This window comes from Phocoena phocoena, chromosome 5 (assembly GCF_963924675.1).
Source record: "Phocoena phocoena chromosome 5, mPhoPho1.1, whole genome shotgun sequence".
Taxonomy (NCBI): Eukaryota; Metazoa; Chordata; class Mammalia; order Artiodactyla; family Phocoenidae; genus Phocoena; species Phocoena phocoena.
This window is the reverse complement of record NC_089223.1, coordinates 9,073,543-9,088,706: the sequence shown is the minus strand read 5'-3', so window position 1 is coordinate 9,088,706 and position 15,164 is coordinate 9,073,543. Positions and strand designations below refer to the sequence as shown.

Here is a 15,164-nt window from a genome sequence, read left to right as displayed (position 1 = left end):
GGTGTGTGGGCTTCTCACTGCAGTAGCTTCTCTTGTTGCAGAGCGCGGGCTCTAGGTGCGTGGGCTTCAGTAGTTGTGGCATACGGGCTCAGTACTTGTGGCTCGCGGGCTCTAGCGCACAGGCTCAGTAGTGGTGGTGCACAGGCTTGGCTACTCCGCGGCATGTGGGATCTTCCTGGACCAGGGCTCGAACCCGTGTCCCCTGCACTGGCAGGTGGATTCTTAACCACTGCGCCACCAGGGAAGTCCTATGGACTTTTTTAACAGTTGTCAAGTCCACTTGACAAAGTGGACTTTGATCAGAGAATCCCCAAATAATAACCATGTGGTGAATGAGGCCTGGATTGTAATGTGATGAGAGCTAAAATAGCTTTAAGCTTATTATGTGGGAAGTAAATAGAGGAAAAGTTCATTAAAATGCTCCTGAACTTTTATTTCTTTATTCACAGGTTCTTCTCATAGCTAATATTGTTAAACTGTGTTCATTTTAAGTAAAAAATATACAAAATACAGATCTGCGGAGGATAGCAATGTTGGAGTCGGGGACGGTTTTTTTCTCCCTCACTCTCCAGAACACTCAGACCACTGACTTGGCTTTGCTTAAGTCTTTTCTCTAACTCCACCATGACAGTGTCAATTCAGGTCTTCAGAATATCTCACCTGGACTCTAATAATAACTAGCTGCCTGCTTTCCGTCACCACAGCCTGTTCCTGCTACATCAACATACTGTGTCGTATTAGTAACACACTCTAACCTGTAGGTAAGAGCCTGTTTTAAGGTTCTTTATCTGAGACTTGGGAACATCTGTTTGATCAGTGGAGAGTCTTTAGGACCTGAGTGGTCCTTTGGACATTTATGCAAAATACTGTGCTGTGGTAGGGATGTGAAATTTGAGGGAAGTGTTCATGGCTTTCATCAGGTTCTACTAGGGTTAAGTAACACATAAAACGTTAAGAACTTTTACAATAGGGAGAATTCAGAGCTTCTCTCATCCCCGCCATCAACTCAGCCACCACTCTACATCGCATTTTAGGTTCTGAAACTGAGTCCGTATGGACACGCAACAAAGTCAGCATAATAGTGGGCACAGCTTTAAGTGGTAGAATAAAAGGCCCCTAAGGTTCTTTACCTACACAAGTGGCATTAATTCAACATTCTTCAACTCCTACTTTGTACCAGTTCCTACTCTGGGTACTAGAGGTACAGAGGCAAAGCATATAAGATTCTGCTTTCATGGGACAATTAATAAATGAGTAAAGAAATAAACAAGGTGATTTGGATAGGCGTAGGTGCTCTGAAGAAAATGAAACAGAATGCTGTTATACTTAATAATAATAATACTATTTGTTCATACTATATGCCAGGCTCTATGCTTTAGGAATTCACAAGCATAAGCTCAGTGAATCCTCAAAACAACATCTTGGTGTTAATACTCCCGGTTTACATATGAGAAAATTAGGCTTTAAAAGTCTGTATTCCCCCAGATAACATAGCTATTAAGTGACAGAACAAAACTTTTGGCTCATTCAAAATGTAGACTGTGTGCCCATTATGTATCAGACATTGTTTTAAGGGACTAGAATACAGCTACAAACAGAACAAATAAAAAGTCCTGCCATCAAGGAACTGACATTTTCACAGAGGTTAGGCAAACAATAGATAAAAAATAGTATAATATAGGGGATACTGTGTCATGATAACAAAGAATGGCCTTAAGAAACTAGAAGAGGCAAAAAGAAGCAGATTCTCCCCTAGAGCCTCCAGAAATCAACACATCCCTGCCAACGCCTTGGTTTTAACCCAGTGAGACGCCTGTCAGATTTATACAGAACTCTAAGCTAATAAATATGTGTGGTTTTAACCCACTGAATGTGTGATAATTCATTACAGCCACAATAGGGTAAAACTCTAACAAAATACTTACATTATAGAACAATAGAACGTAAATGTGACAAATAATATCTATGGTATTATTGTAAATGCTAAAGAAGTGAATGGATTCAAAGCACTAAGAACAGTGTTTGACATAAGTAATAGATGCTATAATATTATCATTATAATCAAAATTTAGGCACTAAAATAAATGGCATACACGTAAGGAGGTATAAGAAGATTTCCTTGCTGAAATAGAAGTTATAACAGAGGATATAACGGTAGATAACAGCTATCAAATTAAGGAAAACTGAATGTCTTATTGGGTTAAATCTAATTTAAAAGGCCATATGAGATGTATGGTAGGCTTTTAAGAGGAAAATGCAAGCTAAATGATAGATTAGACTCTGACTGCTCTGTGTATAAGAATAAAGAGATGATGGAAATATCAAGAGAAAAGGTTGACACACTTTATATACAAGTGACAGGGTCATGACCAGGGAATTAGCAATGGGAATAAATAACTATACCAGAAATAAACCAAGGAGGTGGTGTTAATATCAGGGAGTGTCCACAGAATGACTCTCTGGCCAGAGGCTGGGCTGCTGTGAAGGAACTGCATCACTAGATTTCGCCAGGGAGAAATTGAACAAGATAGGCCTAAAAAGTCAGTTATACCACTAGCTTATGGCTTAAGCAGGTCACTCAGACTCACATACCCTGTTTCCATTTGTAAAAATGAGGATGTGTGTTACAGGATCTCTGAGGTTCTTTCCAGCTGTAGAATTGTATAACTTTTCCTTGTCTCCACAGTGGAAATTTGCTGTTATATTATTTGGGTTGGCCAAAAAGTTCATTTGGATTTTTCCGTAACATCTTAACAGAAAAACCTGAACGAACTTTTTGGCCACCCCAATACAAGTATGAGATCAGAAACACTCATTTAAAAAACATTAAATATAGGGACTTCCCTGGTGGTCCAATGGTAAAGAATCCTCCTTCCAAAGCAGGGACACGGGTTCAATCCCTGGGGATTGGGGAACCTTGGTTGGGGAACCAAGATCCCACATGCCGCGGGGCAACTAAACCCGCACGCCACAACTACTGAGCCCACACACCTCAACTAGAGAGCCTGTGTGCCACAAGCTACAGAGCCTGCATCCTCTGGAGCCCATGTGCCACAACTAGAGAGAAAAAAACCCGCAGGTCACAACTAGAGAGAAGCATGCGTGCCACAACAAAAGATCCCCCGTGCCACAACGAAGATCCCATGTGCTGCAACTAAGACCCAGTGCAGTCAAAAATAAAATAAATAAATAAAATTTAAAAAATAAAAGAATAAAAATAAAAAACAAAATATTAAAAAATAAGCATTCTACAAATAAACACAGATAACAGTTAGATTCTATATGTCTGTTTCTCTTCAAAATGTGTCCACAATACAAACCATCCAAAGGTGAGAAATTTTTGTGACGTATTAGTACAAGTGAAAGATGTTTTTCCTGAAGTTGGAAGGCCCTTTTCATTTTTGAGCCCTTTTCATTTTTATAAATAAAAGCAATTTGGAGGGCTCAATATTTATGTTTGAGAATAGTCAGGTCAAAATTACTTGTTTGTAAGACAATTTTACCTGTAGGAACCATTGCCATATAACATAGAAGCCAACAGTTCGGCAGTAGGTATATTTACACAAAGCTTGAAAATTTTAATCAGCATGATTTTGAGGCAGCAGTATATCATTACCTTTGCAAATGGTTGGGGTAAAAAACCCTTCACCAGGCTAAGTGTTTATGATGGGCGAGGGTGATGAAGGGAGGAGATTGGTACTTTGTTTTCTTTGTGGAAAAGGAAACGCATTCTTCGTGTTTGTCACACTCCTAAATCACAGCTGTGCAGAATTTATGAATATATTCTTCTGAGACACGAAAACTGCCACTGAAGGAAATCAACAACTTGGTCTCCTCACACCCGGAGAACAAGATGAGAAACATATCTGTCAGTGACATTAGTGTTGACCTGTGGAGTAACTCCTCTTAAGAAAAACAAATTAATTCAATGACTATCGTACTTAATCTTTGACCTTTATTTTCTAAGAGATTTTTCCATATGACATGCTGAGCTGTTTCAATTTTGTCAGTGAGTCCCCTGAGAAAGGTGAGACAAGACCACAAATATTACCTAGCACAAAATCTTTAATAGGCATTATACACCAAAGCATCACTTAAGTACATAGAGTACAAATCATTCTCACTAATGGCAGAGAGCATAGCATAAAATACTGAATTAGGGCAGATAAAAATATTGAATAGTAACTAGTATTTTGAACTAGCTTGCAGTGTTCCATTTAGGGTATCGAATTGATACCTGCTGTGTGTGTGCGTGTGTGTGTCTGTGTGTGTGTGTGTCTGTGTGTCTGTGTATGTATGTATATTCATGGCAGAGGTGATTTTCCCGAGGCTGGGATTCAGTTACCCACATAAGCTACTGCTAGAATTATCCTTCCACCCTTCCATTGTCCTTATTCATTGCCTGTAGTTCTCACTTTTCTTTGACCATCACTTGTCATCAAAGATGTGGTCCTTTACCTGCCAATTGCTGCTAAAGACCTAGCACGCAGAGATTTAGGTAGCATTCACACTACCTACCAAGAACCAGACCACAGGTACTGCCCATGGTTGCTCGTAAAGACTCAGTCCCTATCTGCAGCATCTTTCCTTTTACCCTGGGACCCCCCTCCTGCCTAGAACCTTGGGACTTCTCATCTTCCTCTTGAGACCTAGAAAAACTTACTACTGAGAACTAGGACAACTAGGGCAACTAGAGCTAGTAGAGAAACCTGGGTCTTGAGAATGAACTTTTGGGTTTATTGGTTAGATAGTAGTACCAATAATACAGTGTTGTAGTCTCACGACATGGTAAATAAGAGAGACTGTTTTGGATTTGCCTTGGGAACTAAAAAATCCCCTTCATTTAATTCCTGTGTTGGAAATACAGTCTTAATTCCAGCACATGACTTACAAACACATTTTTGGAGGAAACACATTCATAATTGCGGAGACAGTGTCCTAGGTAACAATGTTCTCTTCCTGTTATAATTGTTAAGTCATAATTTGTTTTCTTATTTATCCTCACATGTATTGGTTCTTTTCAGCCCAATTTGGTAGTAGTATTACAGATAATGAAGAAAACTTGTATTTTTTGTTAATTTATCAAAGTACTTGATAACATTTTGTATGTAGTACATTAATCAGGAGATTTTTATAAGATTATTCAACATAATGGATAAATGTTGAAATTGTGTATAAAATCTAAATGATTATTGCATCTTAAACAAGATACTGCCCTGTCAGCCCTGTCTTTGTGAGAATTTTTGACATCTATTGTGAATAATCAAAGAAGAGAGTGTATTTTTAGCATGAATCTCATACCTCCTACATAGAAGTGAAGCATTTACCAAAACATTTATGAGGCAAAATGTTTCTGAATGTGTGCTATACACCTCCTATAAACCTCTTTTCTTCTGTAGCTAGATTTCAGAGAAAAGCTTTGCTTCGACCAAAAAATCATGCACCACCAGGCTTACACATATATTTTATAAGTAAGCAGTGTTTTGGTTTGTGATAAAGGATATGAAAAGGTGAAAACATTAGGCCCACATAATTAGGATCTTGTTGGTCATCTGAGTTATGCTACTGGACAATTGAAAAAAATGTTCAGTGTCCTCATGCTACCTTTAGACCGTCTCAAGCTCGGGAAGATACTTTACAGTTAAGGGAACAAAAGAAGAAAGATTTATATTTCAATCTGAGTGAAGCATTCATCTTTGTGTGCTTAATCCTGCTATTTAGAGAGGTAGTAAAAAGATGCTGGTCATCAAAGAGAATTATAAGTCCAGGCAGCCAATTCCGGTTTCTCAGTCCTTTCAGCTCTTCTTTTCAATTCAGATAGAATTTTGAAAGAAATATACATGTCCACATTAGGTTGTCTCTGGGGGATGTTTTTACTACTAACTTTCAAAAATGTCACTTGCTAACATTTCCTTTCATGTAGCTTTAATTAAAAATTAATTAATTCATCATCTTCCCTTGCTCTTCTCATTTTCCTTTCCTTCCCTCATTTCCCTTCCCTCTTGGTATGGGGACATGTTAACATGGGTGCTGGATGTCTGAGCAAGGCTGTGGGAAAGGATAGCCCTGCAGGGGTTAACTGTGGTGTGCCCAGAAGCCAAAGAAGTGGGAGAGGGGATGGAGGGGTGCAGAGATGGTGGGTGAAACATGCAGCCAGAGTGGTCATAATATTTGTCACACTGAACAAGTACTTGAGCAAACGATAAATATATAATAATTTCAGTGTACTGTGCCTTCATGGTAGTGTTGTATCACTGTTGACTTCCTGCTTTTGAGTTGTATTGTGTCAGTGTAGAAGAATTTTTTTGTTTTGGGGATGTACATATTGGACAATTTAGGTTAACGTACCACCATGCCAGAAACACACACACACACACACACACACACACACACACACACACACAGACATAGGTGGGCAGGGAGAGCATATATTGTTTGTGTGTTTTTTTCTTTCTTTTTTTTTTGGAGTAGTATAGGAGTCCAGTTTCATTACTTTGAATGTGGATATCCAGTTTTCCCAACACCATTTATTGAAGAGACTATCCTTTCCCCATTGTGTGTTCTTGGGGGTCTCTGTGAAAAATTACTTGGTCATATATGAGGTGGTTTATTTCTGGACTCTTTATTCTGTTCCAGTGATCTATGTGTCTGTTTTTAATTCCAGTGGCATACTGTTTTAATTACTATAGCTTTGTAATATAGTTTGAAACCTGGAAGTGTGATGCTTCCAACTTTGTTCTTTCTTACGATTGCTTTGGCTATTCAGGGCCTTTTGTGATTTCATAGGAAATTTAGGATTATTTTTCTATTTCTATTTCTGTGAAAAATGCCACTGGAATTTTAATAGGGATTACATTGAATCTGTAGATTGCTTTGGGGAGCACTTGACCGTATTAATTCTCTCAATCCATGAACACAGGATATCTTTCATTTATTTGTCTTCAATTTTTTTCATCAATGTCTTGAAATTTTCAGTGGACACATCTTTCACCTCCTTGATTAAATTTATTCCTAAGTATTTTATTCTTTTTGATGCTATTGTAAATGGGTTAGTTTTCTTAATTTATTTTTTGGATAGTTGTTGTTAGTGTATATAAACACAACTGATTTTGCATGTTGATTTTGTAAACTGCAAGTTTACCGAATTGTTTATTAGTTTTAACAGTTTTTTTGTGGTCTTTAGAGTTTTCTATATATAAGATCATATCGTTTGCAAATGGAGGCAATTTATCTTCTTTCCAATTTGAATGCCTTTTATTTCTTTTCCTTGCCTAACTGTTCTGGCTAGGATTTCTTTTTTTTTTTTTTTTTTTTTTGCGGTACGCGGGCCTCTCGCTGTTGCGGCCTCTCCCATTGCGGGGCACAGGCTCCGGACGCGCAGGCTCAGCGACCACGGCCCACGGGCCCAGCCGCTCTGCAGCATGCGGGATCCTCCCAGACCAGGGCACGAACCCGCGTCCCCTGCATCAGCAGGCGGACTCCCAACCACTGCGCCACCAGGGAAGCCCTAGGATTTCTATACTGTGTTGATTAGAAATGATGAGAGTGGGCATACTTGTCTTTTTCCTGACCTTAGTGGGAAAGCCTCAGGTTTTCACAATTATGACGTTAGCTGTTGGCCTGTCATATATAAACTTTATTATGTTGAGGTACATTTCTTCTCTACCTTGAAAATATATCTAATATGAAATGTATTCTCTAGCATTTGGTACATGTGGCAGCATAGCACCTACTGTTTTATGGCTGTGCTATAATCTATTTACCCTCCCTTTTAACTTAAAAGAATAATAATTTTAATCACAATTACACATAAATCCATACCGATATCCAACAAACAATTAAGCAAACCATCAGTTCTGCAGTTAGAGTTCTGCAGTTCTGCAGTATAAAGAGTGTCCTGTTACAGAGAGTTCTATATCTAGAGATGGCTAGCATACATTTGAGTTCCAGATCTGTCCCTAAGTACTACTGTGCCTATGATCAGATTACACGGGTCTCAATTTACTTATGAATACAGTACCACACTTTATTTGTAATTTTATGTATTATAATGTTTTGATGAACATCTTTAAATTAAAATTTTTGTTTATATCTTCATTAATTCTTAGAAGAGATTGGAGAACATTGAAGATGCATATCTGCTGCTAAAAATATTGAAAATGTTTTGATATACAATAAATGTATTATACTTAGTAAATATTTCTCTTTTTTTTTTTTTGTGGTACGCGGGCCTCTCACTGTTGTGACCTCTCCCGTTGCAGAGCACAGGCTCCGGACGTACAGGCCCAGCGGCCACGGCTCACGGGCCTAGCCGCTTCGCGGCATGTGGGATCGTCCCGGACCGGGGCACGAACCCGTGTCCCCTGCATCGGCAGGCGGACTCTCAACCACTGCGCCACCAGGGAAGCCCAATATTTCTTATTTTTAATGTATTCACCTTCTTGTTTTTGCAGTAGTTTCCTGAACAAACACATACGAGGTCACTAAAGAATTAGAAGAGGGCTTCCCTGGTGGCGCAGTGGTTGGGAGTGCCTCTGCCGATGCAGGGGACGGGAGTTCGTACCCGGGTCCGGGAAGATCCCACATGCCGCGGAGCGGCTAGGCCCGTGAGCTGTGGCCGCTGGGCCTGTGTGTCCGGAGCCTGTGTTCCGCAACGGGAGAGGCTACAACAGTGAGAGGCCCGCGTACCGCAAAAAAAAAAAAAAAATTAGAAGAATTTTACAAAGTCATGTAACTGAATATATCTTTTGATATCAAAGGAAATAGCTGATCCTATAGAAATAATTTAGGAATTATAATCATCACTTATTTTGAGAGCTCTCTGACTTAATTCATACCATTTACCCTCTGTAAATTTTCTGTGTTATAAGAGGATAATATTATCTACCTAGAACAGTAGTTGTGAGAATCAAATGAAAACATATGCCGTTTACAAGTGGTAAAACACTATATATTTTTTATTATTATCGTTAGTTTTTGATAAAATGCTCAACTTCATTGAGAGACCTTTAGTATCACTTTCAGGTTATATTAGTTTTCCTCTAACATTTCTTAAAATTAATGAATAAATATATTGACCTCTGTCTTTCAATAAATAGGATATATTTCTACAGTAATGTCAGAACATGGTGAAAGTTTCAAGCTCTTTTTGGAGGACAGGTTTATGAGCAAGATTAAAAATAATAAAATGAACAAATGGACTTACATGAAGCATCTTCAAAAACATTTAACTCCAAGAGGGCCCAATTTCAGGAAAAATCTGACTTGTTTTTCACGGACATTTCAAAATAAACCTAGCTCATATGATACTGTTTTAAAGTGGGAAAAGGAAAGAGCCATCTGAGAATCTCTGGAATATTGCCGAAAGGGTAATTTGGCATCTTATCCCACCTTCTGGATGCAGTTGATTGGCAGCAGTTATATGATGCCAGAGGCATAGTGGGACTAGAAGGAGGAAACCAGAGAATTCAGTGTTCTGGCTCTAAAGAACAGATTGTTTCTTTACTAATAAAGTGTTACCACCCCATCTCCCAAATCTGTATTACATGATGTGTGGGATCAGTCTCTTTTATGTTGCTAGACTTTCACATTCTCTTCCCTCACTCTTAGAAGAAACATTGCTTGATAAATATTGTTAATAGTGCCATTCCATATTTCTAAAAAAGAGTTACTTTTACGGTGAATTTATGCATCTGGCTGAAAATGACTAAATTGCTCTTCAGATATTTAAAATAAAATATATTGTTATTCTAAAAGGAAGATTGTTGGAATCTTAAATTTAGTCAATTAGAATGATCGCGAATTCTAAATGAGTTTCTAAGATTTGTTCAGCTTCCACTACTTTGGGAAGGAACAACTGAAGAGAAATTTTAATGAAGACATCTCTTTACACACGTGGTAGTGTTATGTTTAGAAAATACTACCATGAATATCTTATAAACATATACTAAATTCCTGAGAGCCTTGGGAAGCTTCAGAAATGCCAGGGAAATTTTCAAATGTAACAGTGAATGTAGAATCTTCAGTCTTAGCATTGGAATGGTCCACCACAGGCCCTCATCTTCAGATTCATTTTTAGACCCAGAGTAATCAAGTGACTTGGCCAAGGTCATAAAACTAGCAGGTAGTCGGATGGACACTAGAATAAGTATTGCTTTCCCTAATGCTATAGTCTTATTACTGAGGCTCCTTTGTTTTGAAAGTAATGAAGACCCTTTCTGCTGTAGACGTCCTTTCCTTGATGTTTCACATTTTTAAGCAGTGGAGGTACAATTCCTCTGTACCCCATTTCCAACCCATCTCACAAAGAACTTAAAAAAAAATGATTATCATCCTCTCTCCTTTTGCTGCAAGATGATTGATAGTGACAACATCCAGTATAAACATTTCTCTCCAAGGCAGGGTTTCTCTGTTGATTATTAGAAATGTTATACATTATCAAGTGTACAAAATTTTTCTTCAACAAGAACTTTCAAGTTTTTTTCCCTTCACCTTATTATAGCAATCTGAGTGTTGCAGTCCCATGTTCTCCTAATGCCTGTGCTTATGTCCATTTTACTCACAAGTGAAAGAAGCACGTCACATGGAATTTGTCACAGAGGTTTGGACTGCTTATGCAAGATAGCCAAGGGTCACCAGACACAAGCATCCATCCATCCATCCATCCATCCATCCATCCATCCATCCATCCATCTGTCCACTATCCATCCATTCCTTCAGCCGATAATTACTGACTGCTCTTGAGTTGCCCTTAGATGTAGTTTCTCTCATTCTGTCATGGAGGAATCTGGGGAGAGCCATAGAGTATACTCTTTTCTTTTTCTTCCTTTTTTAGTGTATTTCCTTTTATCTTGTCCAGCCCAGACCCTGGCCTCTTTGTTGTACTTCAGGTTTCTTATTGTTCAAAGTTATTTCTGTACCATAGATTATTCTCTTGGTAACTTTGTTTCTTCACTTATGAAAGTAACTCAGAAAAATGACCCAAAGATTACTATAAATCATAGACCATAATCTATAATACTGTCTATGTCAAATTTATAGTTTAAAGTGTTTCAAATACAGACATTGAAAAATAGATGCCTCATATAAATAATAAGTAGATTTTATTATTCCCCACCCCATACTGAAAATCAGTGTTAAAAAAAGGAAAAAATAGCTGTCTTAAGACATTTATCCTGGAAAAAAGCCTGTTATTAAATAAAGGTATCTTCATACAGTTTATAAACGCACAGTTAAGAATATGTTTTCCTAAGCATCCATTTACATGTTAGACTTTTAAGATTGAATGCAAATATTTGTTCTTCTTCAAAAGAAATATTTTAAAATTTTGGTAAAGGCAGATATTGAAGCTAGAGATAATGAAATGTTTAAATTACTTTTCATCCCCTTCGTGAATGAAAAGTGATGAAAAGTACTTCCCACAATGTAACCTTAACTATACCTAAATGTAGACTCTAGACAATATAAGATATCTTTTCTGCCATTCAAAAGCCACACTTATAGATGCTAAAACTGGTTATGAAAGCAGAATTCGTTTGGCTGGTTTGCGAATGGCCCATTCACTTGACCATAAGAACAATAGTTAGGGCTTCCCTGGTGGCGCAGTGGTTGAGAGTCCACCTGCCGATGCAGGGGACGCGGGTTCGTGCCCCGGTCCAGGAGGATCCCACATACCGCGGAGCGGCTGGGCCCGTGAGCCATGGCTGCTGAGCCTGCGCGTCTGGAGCCTGTGCTCCGCAACGGGAGAGGCCACAGCAGTGAGAGGCCCGCGTACCGCAAAAAACAAACAAACAAACAAAAAAAAAAACAGAAAAAAAAAGAACAATAGTTACAGGTAATGATACGAGATCACCAGGCTCAAGGAAGAGTGTCTGATCCACCAAAAGTATGTATGTAATGATTAGGGAGAAATGTGTATTTTCTCAAGTCACCTTTGTAAAAAAATTTAAATAGCGGAGTAGAAGTCTGACCTTGAAATTTCATTGCAGACCCAACCTGTTTGTCATTCCTGTTCCCTGGTGAAATATATCAAACAACTGGAGCCTGGAACTACCATTCTCATTCTTAAAAATCTTTCTTAACATTCTGTTGATAACTGGCATAAGCATAATTTTTTGTCTTACCTGATTCTTCCAACATTTTATGATAGAACCTTAGAGTAGCCTTAGTTAGCAGGTAAATAATAATTTAACCATTGATGGAGGGGGCAGTTAGTCCAAGGGCAATTAGAAGTAGGCTTGGAATGATAAGAAATAAAATAGTTCTAGAAGAATTTGTAGTTAAGGTGTTAGCATGACATTACCTGTCTCCTGAGCATTCAGAAACCACCAAGTCCATGTGGATGCACCTTGTATTCACAAAGGACTAACCACACGGGTTCCTGCTGTCGCTCCAGAGAGACCGGTGGCAAGAGCACCGTTCTAAAGGTTTAAAGAAAATTTTTAAAAAGGCTTGTAAGTGTTGGTTCAGCTAAAACCGGATATTTTCAGTTGGTAATGGCTTGTAAAAATTAAAAGAAGTTCAGCATGTAGGTCATTAACCTTGGTTATGTTCTTTGCTGTCGTGATTATTAACCATCTGTTCTCAAATCTAAAGAGTTTTCTCTTTTCTAGATTATACTCATTCTCACATTACTAAAATAACTTCACCATGTTTAAAGACAAGAAAACTGTAAAAGTAACACCTTCCACATCATTATTTTTAATGATGAATTCCGAATGAAATACTCCCTTCTGAGATTGAGAGAGGAACCAAATGACATTTTTGCTACTTAAGTTGACGAGTTTTAAGTGTTTATAAAAGACATGTATCTGGAAGAAAAATGGCAAAAGTCAGGTATTTGGCAATCTCTCCTTTGAGAATTAAGTTTATAAAATAAATATTAGGAAATGTTTTCCATTTATGTGCTTGTTTAGAAACAAAGCGTGAAGGATTTTTAAAAAATATCTAAAGCCAGTGTATAATCCTAAAGTGAAGGAAAGTGGGGTGCCACTGTCTTTAGGTACAATACTGCACTATTGTCTTACTGTAGAGCCATTTAACTGAGAAGAGGGCCTCTTGTTTAACATGAAGTGTGAGCTATAATCAGGTTTCTGTACTCACTGGGACATATAATTTGCTTTTTCTGTGAGTGGTGTTGAACGGTACTGAGATATCTACCTCTCTTGTGACCGCAGTTTGTGTGGCAGTGCAACTAGTCAGGCTTAGAGATGCTCTCCCCTTGTGTCGAAGAGTGATACCTGGTGTGAAGCTATGAGTCAATAAAGGCTTTGACTTTATAAACAGAGTGTAAACTTGGAAACCACATGGCTTCCAGTTGCATTTTTACAGGATAGTGAAACATATTTCACACTTTTCCTACAAGATATTGTTAATGCAAGCCTTGTTACAAACTATAGCTAGTTGATGAAGCAATCAGCTGATTTGCTATTGATTTTGTGTGCTATGTAAGTACATATGGGAGTCCCTATATGTGAGGCTCTCTATATAAAGAAGTCTAATTGAATTCAGCAATCACTTGGGCCTCTACTCAACTGCCCTTAAGGCTTTATAGTCTAATTGATAAGGGGAGATGAATGAATGAATGAATTTTTAAGATCCCTTACTATGACTAACGTTTTAATTATTTAATAAATAATAAAATCAGTGCATTCATAAATAAAATAAATATGTGAGTGTTATGAACGATAATTTTGGAGAAAAATAAATAATTATAGTAAAGGATCTTTTATCTTGGAACTACATACAACAGGGAAGTTTGATCATATCCTTGAAAAATTTTAACGAGAGAAATAACCTGAAATTGAAGCTTTCAAATAATGAATCTGATGGCAACGCACAGAATGCTTTGGAGAGAGAAGTTAGAGGTAGGAATGATAATTTGAAGGCCATAATAGATTCATCTGAAATCTCAAGATTTTGGAGTGACTATTCTAACTGGCAGTCAAATAATTAAAAAATTGCTCCTTTTAAGATAAAAAAATTTTGCTAACAATGGCCCATGCATAATATTGATAATTTTTAAAAAGTATTTTTCCTATTTTATGAAATGGATTTAGAAAGACTTTTGACAGATAATTTGCATGATACTAATTGATGGACTTTTCCAAAATGATAAGCTGATGTAGTGTTTCTTAAGGTCCCCATTATAAATAATGTGTGAAATATTTGTTATTGGTTTTGAGCTTTGACCACAGACTATTCTGTACATTCAGATGTTTCCTAAAAACTCTTTAGAATTTTTGTCATCTTTGACATTTGTTATCTTTGTGTTCAGGTTTGAACTAGGGATGTACATCTCATAATAGGCAGCGAAAAGAACCGTTGTCTAAGATGTATAGCATTGGTCAGAAAACTCAGTGGCATCAGAACTCTGCACTTAGGGTTCACCAAAAGGTGACAAAGCATGTGGATGAGATCCATGAAAGGTCTTCCTCAGGAAACCAGTGAAAACCACACATGCACATACCAGTAAACATCTTTGCAGCAGGGAGGGAGGGCCATGATAGTACATCCTGGATGGTCATTAAGGAGTGGGTTTCTGTTTCCACAGGAACATGGCATGGACCCAGCCTAATAAGTGGGCACAGGTACTTGGCATTGAGAAGCAGAATTCAAGGCAGGATCCTAGGTGTACAAATGGAGGCACCTCAGGCAGGGGAACTACATCTCTGGAATGTAGGCTTAAAAACACCCTCTCGGGACAGAACCTTGTATGCCATACAGGGGTTTTTATGTGTATTATGGGGCACAGATAGGAAGGAGATGATTCTGTGAGCCAGGTGACTACCATTAGCTTGTAAACAGATAATTATTCAAGGAGACTTAGATAAAAAGGTAGATGCCCAGTGATCATTTCCCAGGTACTTCCATGATGAGCCTCATAGGAAGGTGACTTGGCGTCTAATGTCTCCCAGGTCTGACTCCAACAAAGAGAAGTTAATTAAGGACATATTATGGACAGAGAAAAAGAGGAGAGATCCAATATATCAATAGAAATATCGTAGGTAGGCATTTGAAGCTGCTAAATTGTCTAGAGCCTTAAGTCAGGCTGGTTTTGGAAACTGAGAGGTAGGTAAACCTCATGGGAAATCAGTGGGTCCAGGCATTACAAGAGTTTCAGAGAAATGGTGAGGGGTCATTTGTTTTTGATTATAGCTAATCTC

The 15,164-nt window shown here is 38.1% G+C and overlaps 1 protein-coding gene across 4 annotated transcripts in view; it reads left to right on the top strand.

The window, feature by feature from the left end:
• SNCA (synuclein alpha) overlaps positions 1 to 15,164 on the top strand; it is a 129,556-nt gene that overhangs the window by 48,571 nt on the left and 65,821 nt on the right. The window lies entirely within an intron of this gene.